We start from the raw sequence: 17,746 nt of genomic DNA on the forward strand, positions 1-17,746 counted from the left end.
CGGTTGGTTGTGGAGCGTTCAAGATCCCTAACCTAGGATGAGGCTTCTGAGTTCCCAGTAGGCGAGGAGCCGCCCAGGAGACCCGAGGTTCCAGGAGGAGGCGGCGCAGGTGTCCAGGCTCCGGGCAGGTGAGCAGGCCGATGCGCCAGGAGGCGGGCCGGGCGGCCCCGGACCCCGGGCCCTGACTCTGCGGCCTCGCGGCTGCTCGCCGAGCTGGGAAGGCCGGACGGGGCGCGCAGGAACCCGGCCCGAAAGGCGCGGCTCACACTCGCGCTCGCGCCCGCGCCCTCGCCTCCCGCGCAGTCCGAGCCACCGCCCTCCGCCTTCCCTCCGCCCGCTTCTCTATTTGCCACCTTTTTCCTCGACCTCACTACCCAGCCCTGCACGCATCCAAACGAAAACCCTCTTCGTTCTCTTCAGGGAGCCGGGGAAAACGTGTGCTCCTCTGGCCCTTGCACCGTGGGTCACCCTGCGCGCGGGTGGGAGCGGCGGCGCCAGGAGTGCTGCTCCTCGTCCGGGAGGGGACGGGGAAGAGGGCATCTCTGGTCCCCGGGTACGACTCTCCCCATTTCTTCTTCTGTTCCCTGCGCCGCGCGCGCTAACTCTGGGGGAAGTTGGTTGCAAAGTTTCCGAGAGCGGCGTGGGCTCGTGCAAGCAAAGCGGAGGGCGGGGTGCGGGCCCCGGGAGGCGAGGACAGAAGCGCTCCTCGCGGCGTCTTTGTTCTGCTCTGGGCGAGAGACCTGGCGAGGAGTCGCCGGGAGAGTACCGGGACCGTCGGCTGCAACATTCCGGACTCAGCAGGGGCTCTTCGCTCCTTCCCTCACCTCCTCCTTCAGGCATCCTCCACCTCCACCCCAACCCTGGACCCTGGTCCCAGGTTCCCAAGCCTCCTTGTACCGCATCCCTTTACCCCCAAACTTCACGACCCAAAGATCCCAAGTCTGGGATGGGGAAGGAGAAAGGGTGGAGGCGAAGGTGGGCGATGGGCCAGATACGTCCTGGAGGGTGGATGTTTGCTTTGGAATGCTCGTTGTTGTTGTTGTTGTTTTCCTTTGCCCTAGAAAATGCTTCCCATTGCGGGCCCCCATTCTCTCCCATTTCCCCCATCTCCGGCTTTCCTCCTCTTCAATTCTAGTAAGATCTAGAAGGAAAATTAGCGCTACTCTGAGTCACTCAGGGCGCCAATACTGTGGCCCGCAGCTGGGATGAGGGTCTAAGGATGGGGGAGATGAAGATGGGGTCCCCAGTTCTGGAGGTTGGGGAACGACTGGTAAAGGGCCTGGGGAAGAGTGCGGAGCTGTTCCTGGTCCGAGACACCCGATTTGCCTGGGGCAAGGCAGTGGGGGAGGGGACGGTAAGAGGGGATGTTCGACCTCGCCAGGGGGTAGAGGATGGGGAGGCAGCCAGGGACCCTGAGTCTGATCTTTGGAGCGAGGACACGGCAGTGGTGTAGAGAAGGGAGCCGGTGAGGAGCGCTTGGCTCCAGGGTCAGAGGGAGCGCGGTCTCCCGGAGAGCCGTGCAGTCTCGGTCTGAGGTTAGGAGAAGTTTGGGGTCTGAGAGGTGGGTGCGATGCTCGAGGTGGAAATCCGCCCTCGGCGCCCCTGGACCGAGTCGCGCAGCGCCTGCAGCAACAGGTAGCCCCTAGGGGTGGAGGTCCTGGTGGGACCCCGAGCTGGGCTTTGTCCTCCGGATTAGAGGGAGCTCCCAAGGGACAGAGTGAGTGGGGGTGGGCGTGGGGGGGGGGGGGAGAGTTTTCTAACACTTCTTGATGCCCCTTTGAGTTGTTTTGGTGTGTTGGGTGGAGGGGGTGATCCGAGGGGAGGAACCAGGATGGAGAGCCTAGGGTGCACCCCACCTCCAATTGTGTGAGCGCCTTTATCTTCTGTGGTTGACCCCTTGCCCTTCGGATTTTGTCTCTTGGGATGAGGAAAAACTGACAGAAACTCGATGCCAAAGTGGACTGCTCACACTGATTGGCAGGGAAAGTGCAAACAAAGAGGTGCATCTCCCGGAAACAATGATTTTGGAGATTCCTCCCCCTCTCCCCCTGCAGACTTGAGCGCGTTAGACAGCGTGGTGGGTGTGGAGGGGACCAGGACAGGCATCTCCCGGGGAAAGTTTCGGGCGAGGTAGTGGGAGGAGAGGGTCGTGGCAGAGTTGCAATGGGCTGGGGACTGAGCCGCCCAGGCTCGCCTCCGAGGTTCCCGGCCGGGCGGGAGATGCGGGGAGAGGGAGGGGGCGGGGAGGGGAGGGGAGAGAGAGAGGAAGAAGGGGTGAGAGGGAGAAACCTGCCGCCGCTCGCCGCCTCTTTGTCTGCTCCGGGACTTGGAACAAAAGGGGGAACTCTGATGAACTCTCTTTCTTCCCCTCTCCCCCGGACGCGCGGGTATCTCCCTCTCGCAACTTTGCCGCCGCGACTTTCTCCGCTGTCAGGCCACACAAAAGTGTCCGAGCGCCGCGAGGACCGCGACAAGGGAGACGTCTCTCAGAAGTGCGACGAAGTGGGGAAGAAGGTGAGTGGGGACTGTTGTCTTGTTTATCTCTCTCCCCCGCAACGCGCCCCGCTCCCCGCCCTCCGGAGGACCGAGGAGCAGTCCGGTGGCGAAGTTTGGCCAAGTTGTACCTCCTTTCCCCTGTTCCCTTCTCTTTTGTTCTTTAAGGAACTTGCACAGATTGTTTTATTTGTTTATTTCTAATGGGCAAAAGCCAGGCGGGCATTTCTCTCAAGTGCCTCTTTATATGAGGAGCTGGGGGGATGGGGGGAAGGGTGTCTCAAGGGGGCATTGCCTCGCTTTCTCCTAGCTGCGCGCAGACCGGAGGGAAGCGTGCTGAAATGGTTGGGACTTGCCGGGTCTGACTTTGGTCCTGCCAAGGAAGGAGATATGGAAGCGGGGGTCGTTCCCTCACCATTTTATAACTTAACAGCCTGCGAAGCGTTGCGCAGATCCAACGCACCATACCCAAAGCTGCAGCACGAGAACGCAGAAGAGGTTTGGGTGGTAGGGTATTGGACTCTTGTGTTTGCGGTCGAGGGTGTTAGAGCAAACAGGTAAGAGTTCAGAAAGTTTTCTTTGGGGCTGGGATAGGTTGGAGGAAGAAGCCACAGGTTCTCGACTGTCAGAGATGCAGGGATGGAGCGATGGGGCCTGGACCACTAGTTAGAGTCGGCCATCCCGTCCACCCCTCTCAGTTTCACGACCCACCCAGAATAACCTACGCGGTGCTGGCGATCCATCATCACCTCTCTCACTTAACGCGGGCCCCCACCCCCGCCCCATTTCAATGTGTTTGAGTAGAAAGGGGAACGCGAGCGCCTGAAGCTCCACAGACCCAGCGGTCCGCCCCGCCTTTTGTGTTTTAACCTTTTGTTTCTGTCTGCCACGCCCGCCCAAAAGAGGGATGGCTGTTGCAGCTTCTGCGGGGTGGAGAGGCAGCGCAATTCCCTCCGTGTTTATAGGCAAAAGGAGACTCCTTAACTTTGTTTCCCAAGTAGCTTCACTTCGCAGTGTTTCTGGATTGGTTCTTGCTCAGATGAGGCGAACACTGCGCACCTAATAAACATCTCCGCTTTACAGGACATTTCTTTCAGCACTTTCCCACTTTATCACAAAGTCGTTCATCCGCCCAGTCACTTGGTTCATAGAAAGACATTTAGGGACAGAAATTGGGAGTTTGTTGAAAGTGGGCAAACGTGGTATGTTCTAGCAGTGTTTAAATATTGGGAATGTGTGGAACAGGGCTCTTGAGTTAGAAAATGCAAATTTAGGTCATTATCTTCAGGTCTGTTTTGTGAGATCGGTCCAAATACCAAGGTAATTAATTTATCACTGCTACCCTCTCCTATCCCCACCCCAGAACTAGAAGCTTTCCTCCCACCCTTTGCCTTTATCTCCCACCTTTACAGTTTGACCGGACAGATGAAACTTCAAACTGTGCTGCTAACACCTGGAGGAAAGAGCCAAACATAGTCTATTTGAACTTCTTAAAGTTGTGATTTCTTACAGTAATATCCATTATTAAAACTTGCAGCTAGAAACGGTTCAAGTGCCAGAGCTATGTAGTTTTGAATTTTTGTGTCAAAGAAAGAAATATATTAACGCTAAGGTTACTTTTTTAAAAGAAACTGAGTGTGTTGAGTGACTTGGAAGCTAACACTAATTAATTTCAATTGTATAGGTGTGATTACTATTGTCAGCATCTAGAAAGCATCATGAGTGCACTGACTCCTTCGTACTGCATTGTTCTTACTGGATCTTTCTATCAGTGAATGTTATGGAAGTACCAATACAACATCAAGTCATTCCTGAATGAAACTTACCAAACTTTTTTCTTTGGAGTTGCTTAAAAGTTGTTGGGATTTTTGATGATGCCTTCCCTCTGTGGATTACTACAATTTGATCACTGGGAATTCTCCACCTTAAAGAAGGTATGTTGCTTTTTAAATACTCTACAAGCACTTCATTTTGGAGCTGGTACTTACGCCACTAGAGAATTGCCTAGTTATTTTGAGCTGTTGCCTGATCAAAGTGATTTATGACTTTGGATTTCCTTGTTTTGAACTGGTTTTTGTAGGTTCATTTTCATCTGGAATGACGATTTGGGTACTTCTAAGGAAATTTTATTAATCTGACAGTGTCTTCGATATGATTACACATAATGAACGTGGATTATATAGTTACTAAGGAAGGTTATGTAACAATGATGGGTCCGATAGGCAAATGTCCTATTTTATTTATGATTGATTTTGCTTTTAAATATCACATTGAATGTTTCTATCATAGCAGGACTTTTGTGGTTTGCATTAATTTTTTTTCAATTTGACATTTCATTTTGGTAAACAAAATCCAAAAGTGGTCAGACGGAAATGAATTCCTACTAGCTGGGAGTCAATATAAAGTACAATAAGTTCTGTTAGAATAAAAACTTTACTATGTAATAACAACAGAAACTGTACATTTGTTTAATCTTTATGGTAGACATTAAGTTTTTATAGTGGTCATTAATAGTCTTATATTCCTTCTTTTATGTCTTATAATTCATTCTTGATCATCTCTGTGAGAAAGCCATTCGAAATTCACGTAAATACTGTTGGTAATACAAAAAGTATTTTGATACAGTATTTACTTTCCTTGTTTAGCAGTTGTTTGCCATGGAAAGTGAGAGTTTTCTTTGTTTAGAATAGGTTGCTTTGAAATGATTGAAGTTGTAGGATTTGATCCTCAAAATGATTCAAGTTCAAGGTGGTTTTAAATGCTACAGATGGAGAATATCGTTGATATATTACTGTAATTGAGAAATGTTAAGGTATGGTCAAAAAGATAATTGGGAATTGGAAATATCTTTATCCCACTGTAAGTAAAAATTATTATGATTTGCTTTTTTTTAGTTGTAGAAACTTGGACAAATTACTTCATCTTCCTGGACTTTAGTTTGTCATCTATAAAATGAAGGGTTAGGTTAAAGAAACTTGAAGAAATCTTTTAGCTTTAAGATTTTTGTGATTTGTTGATTGCTCCTGTAATTAAGGAGCATCCTCTCTTGTGAAGTTCATTTTTAAATTGTTGAACAGTAGAGTTACTGACATGGAAAACTTTATGTGTATTAATAACAATTATTTTGTATGACTGTTTAGCTCAGGGAGTATTAGTTCAAGAAATAGGCTTTAAATTTTCTGTGAAGTATACTTTCGGCAAAGTGTGTTGCATGGAAACGTCAGATTTCCTGAAATGTTTTCAACAAAAGTTTATCTGCTGGAATATTTTGGGGTGTGTGTGTGTGTGTGTGTAGAGTGCAGTATTATTTTCCAACAAATGTTTTACCTACAAATGTCTGATGTGAATATCTTTGAATCTGTTTTAATGGCCACCCAGCATTGGGCTCAGAGGTTTAGAAACAGACTCTGGAATGAAACAGACCCGAGTTTGAATCCTCATCTTGATAACCTTGGCCAGTTTACTTGCTTTCCTGGGGTCTCAGTTTTCTCATTTATAATTGGGGAGCATAACACTTATCCCATGAAGTTGTTGTGGGGAATATATTTTTTAAAACCATATATGTAAGAAAAAACTTAACAGAGGGGTAAGCATCTGTAAGTATGTTTAGTTATAATAAAAGCTACTACTATTGCCTTTCACAACGAATCAGTGATGTTTTGATACTTCCAACTTTCTTTGTTGACTGCCTTGCAAGTTTCAAGCCACATTAACCAAAAGTATTCACTGAAATATTCAGTCAGTTTGGATAGAAGTTTTCACATGTTTAGATATGTTCTTTTCTCTAAAAATATGTTCTATTCAAGTTTTTTATCCAGTTAAGCATGGATAAAAAACAACATTTATTAAGTTTTGTTACGTATAAACATGTTACCGAAGGTCATGACTTCCTCTTGTACTATGTGGCCTTTCCTTTTCCTTACAGAAATTTCTGTAAATTGAGATAAGAGCAAGTTTCTAGAATTGATGTACACAAATTCTCTATTTTCAATGTTGTCAGTGAGGAGTAAACTTAGATATAGTTTAAAAAACTTTGTTCATTCACTTTTCAGCTATGATCTAAAGTGATGGTTCAGTGATTTCTTGATGAGGAAATCAAGAACTATAGCACATTTTCTGACGTTAGTTTTTATAGAATGGTCTTTATTTAAATAAAAGACCTCACAGTTAGTACATACAACACTTAGAAGAATAGCATATCGTTGTGAAATGAAGTTTAAAGTCTTGGATTTTCATTTTCTAGATCTGTAATTTAGCAAAATACATGGCCATCCCTGAATGATAATTTAGTTTGAGGGAGATTATATTCATTTACCCTTTAGGAAGTTTCTGATGGGAATGTTAAAGTACTGTTTATCCTCATTTGTAATTTATCAGCAGAGAGTTGCCTGGAAATGATAATAATTTAAAAGAAAAACATGGGATAAATCAATATTAAAATGGGAAACTTTTTTTCCATATGCATCCACAACTTTCTGTTTGTGGACAACATCTATTTTAATCAGCAGATTATATACCTTTAGTATAGCAACTACTAATATAAAAATTTGTAATTACAGAGTTTAAAATGATAAATTCCTTAAAGTTTTTCTGTCATGTTAATTCTTAGGTTATAACCAAGTATACTTAATAACTTTACTCTGAGTATCAAATTTTATAGTCTTGGTTATTTAAAACTGTTTGTTGACATGATTAGTTTGAATTATTGAAACCAGAAAAGTCTGCCAAGGTACTCACAAGAAACTTACATAGGAAGAAAATCTAAATGTTCAGCTCTGCCTTCTAAAATGATAAATACAGCACATACTAAGCATCTTACAAGTAAATAGAAAGCATTTATTTAACTTTGAACTTTATAATAAGTCTAGGGGGTGATCAACTGAATATTTTGTTATATTTTGAGTACCGTTTCGTTTCTACTTATTTATTTAATTGAAGTATAGCTACTTACTTATTTGCTATGAGTTTCTTTAGGAACATTAAGTGTTCCCAAACTTACTTTGATTTCTTCTTTATGGCCTCAAATTTCCTGACTTTTAAGTGTCAGACATTTCTAAAAACTTTGATGGTATTTCTGCCCATTATTGTTGAAGATACAGGTGTTTAGAAATATATTTATCATGAATCTATGAAGCCTACTTTGTTCATTCATTCTTTCCTCATTCATTTTTTTAAGTAATATGCTATCTATGTGTCAGGCATTGCTCTAAGCACTGAGGATACAGAAGAAATAAAAATTTTTGTACTCTTGGAGCTTTTACTAGTGACAGTGAAACATATGTTAAAAGGTGACAACTACTGTTGAGAAAAATGAACCAGGAAAGGGAGATGGGGAGTCGGAGGAAAGGGGATTGCAATTTTCAATGGGATGGCCAGGGAAGACCTCACAGAGAAGGTGACATCTGAGGAATGATATAAACGAAATGAAGGAATGAGCCACATGATATCAGGCAGAAGAGCATTCAGGCAGAGGCAGGCCAGGCGTCTAGTTTATCAACAGAAAGCAAGGCGGGCATAGTGGCGGGAGTGGACTGAGCAAAGGGGACAATGGTAGGAGATGAGGTCAGTGAGGAAACAGGAGTATGGTGAGCAGATCACATGGATCCTTAAAGGCCATTGTGATCTTACACTGAGGGAGATGGGGTACCAATGAAGGGGTTTAAACAATGATTGACCTGATATAACTAATGCTGTAACAGAGTGACTCTGGCTGGTGGGTTCAACGAGATCAAAGATGGGCAAGGGCAGAAACAAGGGAGACCATTTCGGAAGCTATTTCAGCTATCAAGTGAGAGATGATGGCAAACTTGGACAAGGGTAAAAGCAGCATGGAGGTAGTGAGAAAGGATTGAATTCTGAAGATACTTTGGTTGGAGGAATTTCTGGTGGACTGGATAGGAAGTATGACAGAAAGAGAGGAGTCAAGTCTGAGATTTTTTTTGACCCAAACACCTGAATGGACCCAATGCCCATGAATGAAGTGTGTACTCGGGGTGGGGGAGACTAGGAGCTCAGCTTGAGCACATTAAGATACTTAAAACATCTAGGCAGTTTGATACACAAGTTTGGTTTTCAGGGAAGAAATCTACAAATTTGTGAGTTGGAAGAAATTAAATGCTATTTAGGGACTTCCCTGGTGGTCCAGTGGTTAAGACTCTGTGCTTCCACTGCAAGAGACACGGGTTCAATCCCTGGTCAGGGAACTAAGATCCCTCATGCCACATGGCCAAAGGGAAAAAAAAAAAAATTAAATGCTATGTAAAGTCATGAGACTGGATGAGATCACTAAGGGAGTGAGTATAGGAAGGAAAGGGGTCTAGATACTGAGCCTTGGAGCCCTCCAGATTTAGAAGTGGGGAAGATGAGAAGGGGCAAGTAAAGAATAGTGAGAAGGGGCTTCCACTGAGGTGGAACCCAGTGAAGAGAGTGTGTCCAGGAGGAAGGCAAGGTCGTCTGGATCAAGTGCTGCTCGTGGATTGAGCAAGATGACGATTGAGAATAGACCTTCGCAGTTAGGCTTTTGGGAGGTCAATGCTCATTGGTAGTCTTGGCTAGAGCTGTTTTTTTTTTTTTTTTTTTTTTTTTTGCTGTACGCGGGCCTGTCACTGTTGTGGCCTCTCCCGTTGCGGAGCACAGGCTCCGGACGCGCAGGCTCAGCGGCCATGGTTCACGGGCCCAGCCGCTCCGCGGCATGTGGGATCCTCCCGGACCGGGGCACGAACCCGCGTCCCCTGCATCGGCAGGCGGACTCCCAACCACTGCGCCACCAGGGAAGCCCGGCTAGAGCTGTTTTGATGAATGGTGAGAGATCACATCTTTTTCCTAATTTGTGTGGGCCATTATATACCTTTAAAAAAAACCTTATCTATTCGAAATAAAATTTGTCAGTGCTTTATAATTGATAAAATGCTCTTGCATATGTTATCTTAGTTAAGTCTCATAGTAGTCTGAGAGAGATGGGATGATAAGATCCATGTTTATCTTACAGAAGAGGAAATGGAGACCCAGAAGTAAAGTGATTTGTTCAAAGTCACCCAAATATAAGATAGAGCTGTTTTTTATTTAAACTTCATGCCCTTTAGCATTCACAATAGGGGAGATAGTAATAGTAAAACAAATTCCAATACAATGTGACAGAGGTGATAATAGTGATATATACAAGGTATAGAATTAAATCAGGGCAGGGAGTGATTATTCTTGGGGATCAGGGAAGACGTTCCCAAGTTGGGATTTAAAAGATGCATAGCATTTTAACATGTAGTCAAAGGGAAGAACATTCTAGGCTTGGAAAATATGATGTGCAAGAATGTGGAGGGATGAAACATGGGGTGATAACTGGAATGTATTTGGGATGTTTAAGCCATTTGATTCATGCTGAACATGAAAGAAAGTAGAGGAGAGACAGGCTGGAATGACAGCAAGTGCTAGTTCAAGCTTGGATTGAAGTATGTTTTTAGTAAAACAGCTACTAGGTGCCATCTTAAATGTATCTCATGTCACACAGGATAGTGTGCAACCATAGTTAGAAATGTCTGAATATATATACACATCACCACAAATGCACCGTCTTTGTCACGTCAGGCTGCTATAACCAAGTACCATAGACTCGGTGGCTTATAGACAGCAGAAATTTATTTCTGTCAGTCCTGGAGGCTGAGTAGTCCAAGATCAAGGTACTGTGTCTGGTGAGGGCTGGCTTCCCGGTTCATAGATGCTATTTTCTTGCTGTGGTCTCACCTGGTGGAAGAGGCAAGGGAGCTCTCTGGGAGCTCTTTATAAGGACACTAATCCCATTCATGAGGGCTCCACTCTCATGACCTAATCACCACCCAAAGGCCCGGCCTCTAAATACTGTAATTTTGATATTTTTAGGTTTCAGCCTATGCATTTTGGGGGGTACAAACATTCAGTCTGTAGCATGTGTATCTTCAAAATTCAATGTATATGTGAATCCTATACCACTGAAAAAGCTCTGGTGACTGTACTTCTAGTCTGTATCAATCAGGATGCTTTTGGCTTCAAGTAAGAGATACTTAAGTGAGGATTTTTATTTTATTTTATTTTTTGGTTCCACGTTAAATAAATTTGGATTAGGGCTATTTCAAGAGCGTCTAATTTAACAGCTCAGCACATGTCATGCATGGTTCCTGCTTAGCTGGCTTTCTCCTTCTGGTCCTGAGATAGCCGCTACAGCTTCAAGCATCATGTTCCCAAGTGGGAACCTAAGATAGGAAGCATTGAATCCTTACTTTCTCTCTCTCTCTCCCGCCCCCCCCCATATATGTAAATGTACAGAGTTGTGCAACCATCACCATTTTTAGAACTTTTTATTACCCCTAAAATATCCCCTGTGCCCAATGCAATCAATTTCTCTTCTCACCCTCTGATCTCAGGCAACCACTAATGCAGTTTCTGTCTCTTTAGATTTGCCTTTTCTGGACATTTCACACATAAATGGAATTATACAATAGTGATCTTTTTGTCTGGCTTCTTTTGCTTACCATAAAGTTTTTGTAGTTCATCCGTATTGTAGCATGTATCAGTACCTTGTTCCTTTTTATTGCTGAGTAGTGTTTTATTGTATGGATATATTGTACTTTTTCTATTCATCAGATGAAGGGCATGTGGGTTGTTTCTGTTTTTTAACTAGCATGAATAATGCTGCTAGGAACATTTATGCGTACGTTTGTGTGTGGACACGTGTTTTCATTTCTCTTGGGTAGCTAGCTAGGTAGGAGTTGAATTGCTGTATTGTATGGTACATTACTAAACTTTCTAGTGAAACCACCAAAGTGTTTTCCAAGGTGGCGACAGCATTCTGTGGGTTTGAGGGTTCCACCAGTAATGCGTGAGGCTTCCAGTTTCTCCACATCCTGGCCTTTTGTATCTTTTAAGGAGTGAGGAAAACTTTCAAAGAAGTCCATGAGAAGATTCCCAGGGTAACTACCGAGGGCCATGCTGAAACCTAGTCACTAGCAAGGGGGATGCGATTGCTCTGAGCAGCTCAGACTGATCAAGTGGCACCTTGAGCCTGGGAAGACGCCCATTGTGTCTATCAGTACATAGTGTCAGAACGAAATTGAAGGGAGATGGCTCGTGGGTAGGTAACCAACAGAGTCAGCCAATAGGCTGTGTGTCAGGCTAAGGACCTGTGATGTAAACATACAAAGTAGGGCCAAGTGTTTACATTACAATTATGATTTAAATGGTAGCCACAAACTTGAACAGAAATAACCCATTCTATTGGAATTCAGGTTATTTTCTGCTTATTATGTGAAGAATTTTTGAAAATTAACCTGTCCAAACTAATAGCAAAATAAGCATAGCCTTGGTGAGTGACTCTGGGCAGTTGCTAAGCCCCAGCATTCCTTTCTTATGAAGTACCATGTAACATTTTTGGCATCCCAGTAACAGTGTTTTATAATCTCGGTTAAGTGTAAGTTAACAGCCACCAAATGCTGTCTGTATCCTTAAGATATAGACAGATATTTAGACTATTTTAAGTGTTGGACAACCTGGTGGCACCTTGAAAAAAAGTATTTGAGCTTTGATGGCAACAAAACCCCACAAGACTATATTTTATAGTCAAAACTTATTCTTCCTGTTAATTGTTTTTAAATATATCTTTTATTGGGTGGTGTGACATACATAAGGATAGATAAACCTGCAGTGTGTGGGAGATTGATGCTAACCTGTCTTACAAAACCCAGGATATGTGCGTCAACGTATTCGTTTCAGTGAATGATGGAGTTTCAAGTGATTCATACTTGAAAGTCCCTGAAAATCTGATAATTAGAATGCATAAATAAGTAATTCTAAAAATTTAGGCAGATACAGATAACTGTGGAGGGAAATTATGTTTGAAATTGATTTCTGTGACCCTCTAGCTCTTACAGTTATTTTCTTCTTTCTTCAAATCTTAGAGTAGGCACCTAGTAGACTATGATACCTAAAATTTTGTACTGTAGTTTTAATACTAACATTTTGAAGTATACAGTGACTTAAAAATCCAAACAACTCCAGCAGTTCTCTCATAATGAGTCACTGGTGGGGAAAGCCAAGAAGAGAAATTTAAGTTTCTTAATTATTGGTCTGAGTGGGTATAAAGTATATGTCTTAAAATTCATAGTTCAGTGTTCTGTTTCTCAGAGAAGTGATAACTACCCAGAAACCTCAGACATTTGTGCACCAGTATCTTATACATCCTCTTATTTGAGCCTCACTCCAATCCCAATGTAGTAGGTGTTAGTGACATTCTCATTTTACAGGGAAGAAATTGGGGTTCAGAGAAGTATCTGGCCCAAGGAACCAAACTGGTAAATGGAATATCACAAATCCATTCATTAGGGACCAGCAGTGTAAATTAAGACAAGAAAGAATATCCCTTTGAGAGGTTCTGCTGAACCTGACAACATTTCTAGTTTCACGTTGATGATTTACCCTTATTCTGCAGGTTCTGTGAATATATTTTGAGACCCAAACATTGAATCAGGCTTAAAAAGAGGACCCTCTGCTCTGCTGATGTTTTAGATTCTTGCTCGTGTTGCAAGCAGCAGTTGGGAAGCTGGCAAGATGGTGAAACTAGTCGGTGTTCAAGAGTTTTACTTGTCGGATTTTAATGGGATGGTGTCATTACTTGTAATGTATTTTTATACATTTTTTATAATGTATTGTAATACGTAAATAATTGTAATGTTCTGGATTTTCAAATGATGTATCAAAGATGATACGTAACAATGTTCATAGAGTCGTCTTTCTGTAGCAAAAGAAAAATGGGTTTTGGAACATCTTTTCATTCTGTTTCTTCTTCAAGGAAGATGTCCAAGGAAGAGCTCTGGGTAGAGCTTACAAATCCTGAATGGAAAGCCCTGAGTAGAGGACCTCCCTGTGACTTCAACTTACTTTGTCTTTGCCCTTAGGTGTCTCTCTTCCTCTATACGTGTATGAAAAAGGACTCCATGTAGTGACACACCCTTTGTCTGTAGATCTAGCTCCTTTTCTGGGCTGTGTACTTTGGTGAGCACCTGTTCTGGACTGTGGTGAGGCTCTAGGGGCCCTTCTTGGGGCCTAGGCCAGAGGTTGGCCTAAGTGACCTGGTCCCTGCCTTTCCCTCGTCCCGGGGTTGGTCTTCTTAGGCTTCTGGTTCTTACGGCTTCGATGGGGGGATAGGACTTTCTAGAAGTCTAGAGCAGACTTGGCCAAGATGGGGATGCATTGCTTCCTTTCCCTTGGACTTGGCCTTTCGGTGGTGTGGGTGTCTTTTCTGGGGGGCAGGGGTATACAGTGTTTATATTTTATTATACTTACATTTAAATTTCACCATTAAATACTGAGCATAAGCATTTAAGTAGATGCTGGCCTCATGTTCAGATTTTCCAAATGTAAAGATAAATGGATGGACAGCTTTAAGGATGTGACGGATGAGACATTGAGGAATATATTAAACAATTAGAGAATCTAGGGGTGGTAAAATTTCATCTCTACACATTTACACATTTAGTGGCACAAGAAAACTCCAGGGACATGAAGACATATGTAAAGCTTTGGGTTGCAATTGGAGGAAAAGCCCGTTCAGGAGTTGTGGGTGTCTTTAATCGGGAGAATTCCTGAAAAAGAGGGGCTTTTCCACAGTAGAAGGAAGAAGAGCACTTGAACCTCCCTCGACGCTTCACACCAGAAGTTCTATTGCCTACACTTTTTGTGGCCCTCATATCGTGTCCCCGAGGCTTATTTTGGCCCGGACCCAGGTCTTCATATCTCCTGTTTGGATTGAAGGGTGAACCCTAGATATTATGGGCGAGGTGGAGTGCATAACTGAGCCCCTTTCAATTCTTTCATTGGGATGCAAGGAAGATGTAGAAGAAAGGAGTTGTCCCCAAACTCAGAACACCCAGAGGTGGGCAGTTCTTGGCTCTCACTTTGCACAGTGACCCCATGTTTCCACCTCAAATCCTATTTAGCCCCTACCTCAAATTGACATTCTAGAGCGCTGTCCCTTCCTGTCTGCCCCCTTCCTCGTGAAAAATCTCACACTGCACTAGCACATCAAGGATGATAGTTCCTAATGGTGAATTAGTATAGAATGGAAAGCCCATCAGGGGTTGGCACAGTTAGTTATGATGAAATGCGTCCTACTGTATTTGACCTCAGTGATTATAATAAAGAGATGGTAATGTAACAAAAAATGACTAGCCTATGTTTTCAGCTTCTTTTATATTTTGCAGATTAGTGTAGTTAAAAGACTAAAAAAAATGACACTTGTTATTCTGTCTTTGGGATAAATAAACCTTGCTTCTATCGTAATATGTTTTCGGTATTTGTCTCAGCGTGGGAATTGGGGTGAAAGTTCATGGAATTTTTTCTTCAAAAATTTCTGTTGAATTCTGCCTGGCTCTGCAGCCAAATTCAAAATTCTCACTTGATTGTAATGATTAAACTAGTATACCTAAATATATTGTGTAGGTGCCTAACTAAGTGGCTGTAAGAGTGCATTTGAGATGTAAGCAAACAAGGGCAAGAAGCATCATGTTATCATTATTCTACTGCCAAGTCCTTGCTAGGTAGGGTGGCCTCCTGAGTTCTCAGAGTTTGTGTGTGCTGAGGATTCCGAAGCCAGGGATGGGTTTGGCACTAACTCTGGCTTGGTATCCAGATCACCTTTGGAACATAGGAAGGGATCCAGGTGCCCAGAAAAGGGGCTCAGAGTCTGAGCATCTTGTAATTCCCATCTTATTTTCTGACTCTTGGCTTCGCATCAATTTAATTCTTATTTACCTACTGATTCAAGTTTGCAAATTCCATCACTTGGTGCACAGATTCAAATAGTTTATCTTTGCATATCCTGGCCATTTGTGCTCCTCAGCTGTTTTAGTCACTGACCTTAACTCTGCCTGGTGGTATCCTGCTACTATTTCTTGTCCTTGGTTCTGTAGATCTCAATCCCCAGAGCTCGTCAATTTCAGCGGCTCCTGGCCAACCCCAGTGATCTCAGGTTCTACCTCCTGTTCTTATGGAATAATATTGGATCCTAGTATGTTGCTAAAAATAGTAATCTAGCATACTTCCAAAATCAGAACTCTCCATTTGCTATCACTTCTGCTCTTTTCCAGGGAATTACTTTGATTCAGTTACCAAAAATGACATCTCTGGAGTACGGTGAAATACAGAGCCTCTCAATCATCTAAAAAGAATCAAGCTGTGCTGAGTACTATTTTTATGCCAAATGTATCTGAGTGTTCTGAGTCGTTGAAAACTGGTGATGGATGAATACTATAGGTGGTGGTTCTTTATTAATCAAGCTATTTGATGAATCCACAATAAGGAATTGTAGCAAACTAGCTGAAACAAGTTAGCCTTGGTGGGAGACGTTCTGGAGTGATGAATAAGAGTAGGGCATTTTGTTTTGAGTTGCTTAAACCCAGAATAAGCCTAATTTACAAGCATCTGTTGACCGAAAGTCTCTTGCTGGTAAAATTGGATGCTTCAGAAAGGGGCTGGATGCCTGGGTACAGGGGAAGGAGGGAGAATTTTCATGGTATATTCTTGTGTATCATTTGAATTTTGAACTATGTGACTGTATTTTACCCAGTAGAAACAGGAGGATAAAAGGAAAAAAGGAAGGAAGGGAGGGAGGAAAGAAACTAATTACAGGGAAAAATACATCAATTAAGTAATATTTCGAAGTCACGTGCTTATATGAAGACGTTTGCAAAACTCTTGGGAGATAACAGTGTATAGTGAAAGGAACTCTTCAGAGATTCCTAGATGCTAGTCTTTACGGAAATGATCTCTAAAGCTGTCAATCACCCCATAAATTAGGCATTGTTATCCACATTTTGCAAGTGAGGAAATGGAAGCTGTTAAGGGCAGAGCTGGGAGTTGGACCCAGGTGTGTCTGACTCCAAACACTGTGCCGTGCGCCTATCTCAGCTTGGGTTGCTATAACAAAATACTGCGGACTGGGTGGGTTAAACAACAGACATTTATCTCTCACAGTTCTGGAGGCTGCAAGTCCAAGATCAAGGTGTGGGCAGATTCAGTGTCTGGTAAGGGCCTTCTTCCTGTTTTGCAGATGCCTGCCTTCTTGTTGTATCCTCACTTGGTGGAGAGAGATCTCTGGTCTCTTCATACCTTTATAATGGCACCAATCTCATCATCCGACCTCCACCCTCATGACCTTATTCAAACCCAATTACCTCCCAAAGGTCTCACCTCCAAATACCATCACATTGGAGACTAGGGTTTCAACATATGAATTTTGGGAGAGACACAAACATTCAGTCCATAGCACTACCTCTCCAACAAAGATATAGCATAAGGGATCTGTAAATGTTCTCTAGTATCAACTCCCTGATCAAAACTGGCTTCAGGCAAAATTGTCATGTAGTAGAAATTTGACTGCTACTGTCTGCAGTTCTCATTCTCTCAATCCCCTTTCCTTCCTTTGTTATTTTCTCTCCTTCTCTTTGTCCTCTTTCCTTTTCTTGATCATCCAGAGCAGTTGAGTCTCTCAAGACGTTATTCCATCCATCCATCCACCCATCCAGCCACCTACCCATCCATCCACCACACATCCACGTGTAAGGACTGGACTAGATGCTGGAGACACAAAGTTGAGCAAAAATGGACATGGTTCCTGCCACCATGTAGCTTAAGAGGAAAAGAGGCATCTGTGTCTGAATGTGTTGGGGGAACTCTACACACTGTGCAGCCCCTTTTGGAGGCCCAGCAGGCCCTCTAAACACCCTGAGATGTCCATTGGTTAGAGTTTCACTTTTTTTTTTTAAACTTTTCAAATATGGAATGATGGTCCCACTGTGACCTGTCCTGGAGTGTAATAATTTGGGGCAGCAGAAAACTTTCTGTGCCTCTCAGGTCATATAAGGAAGTTGCTCACTACAGCCGTGAAAAGATTAGCCCCAAGACAAACAACAAAAACAACAATAAAGGGCTTCCCTGGTGGCGCGGTGGTTGAGAGTCCGCCTGCCGATGCAGGGGACACGGGTTCGTGCCCCGGTCCGGGAAGATCCCACGTGCCGCGGAGCGGCTGGGCCCGTGAGCCATGGCCGCTGAGCCTGCGCATCCGGAGCCTGTGCTCCGCAACGGGAGAGGCCACAACAGTGAGAGGACCGCGAAACAAACAAACAAACAAAAACAATAAAAACGAAAACAGGAACAAAAAAGTATACCAGATTATAATGGGGTGGGACAAAAACGTAAAGGAGTGCAGTAAAATTAAGATGATGTAATAAGC

General features: G+C 43.6%; 1 pseudogene; it reads left to right on the top strand.

Moving 5' to 3' along the window:
• Positions 1–1,219: 1,219 nt before the first annotated feature.
• The window catches only part of LOC113631615 (uncharacterized), a 315,617-nt pseudogene continuing 299,090 nt past the window's right edge, over positions 1,220–17,746 (top strand).

The sequence above is a fragment of the Aethalodelphis obliquidens genome, unplaced genomic scaffold (assembly GCF_003676395.1).
Source record: "Aethalodelphis obliquidens isolate GAN/ISIS:26980383/991018 unplaced genomic scaffold, ASM367639v1 scaffold34, whole genome shotgun sequence".
In the NCBI taxonomy this organism is placed as follows: domain Eukaryota; kingdom Metazoa; phylum Chordata; class Mammalia; order Artiodactyla; family Delphinidae; genus Aethalodelphis; species Aethalodelphis obliquidens.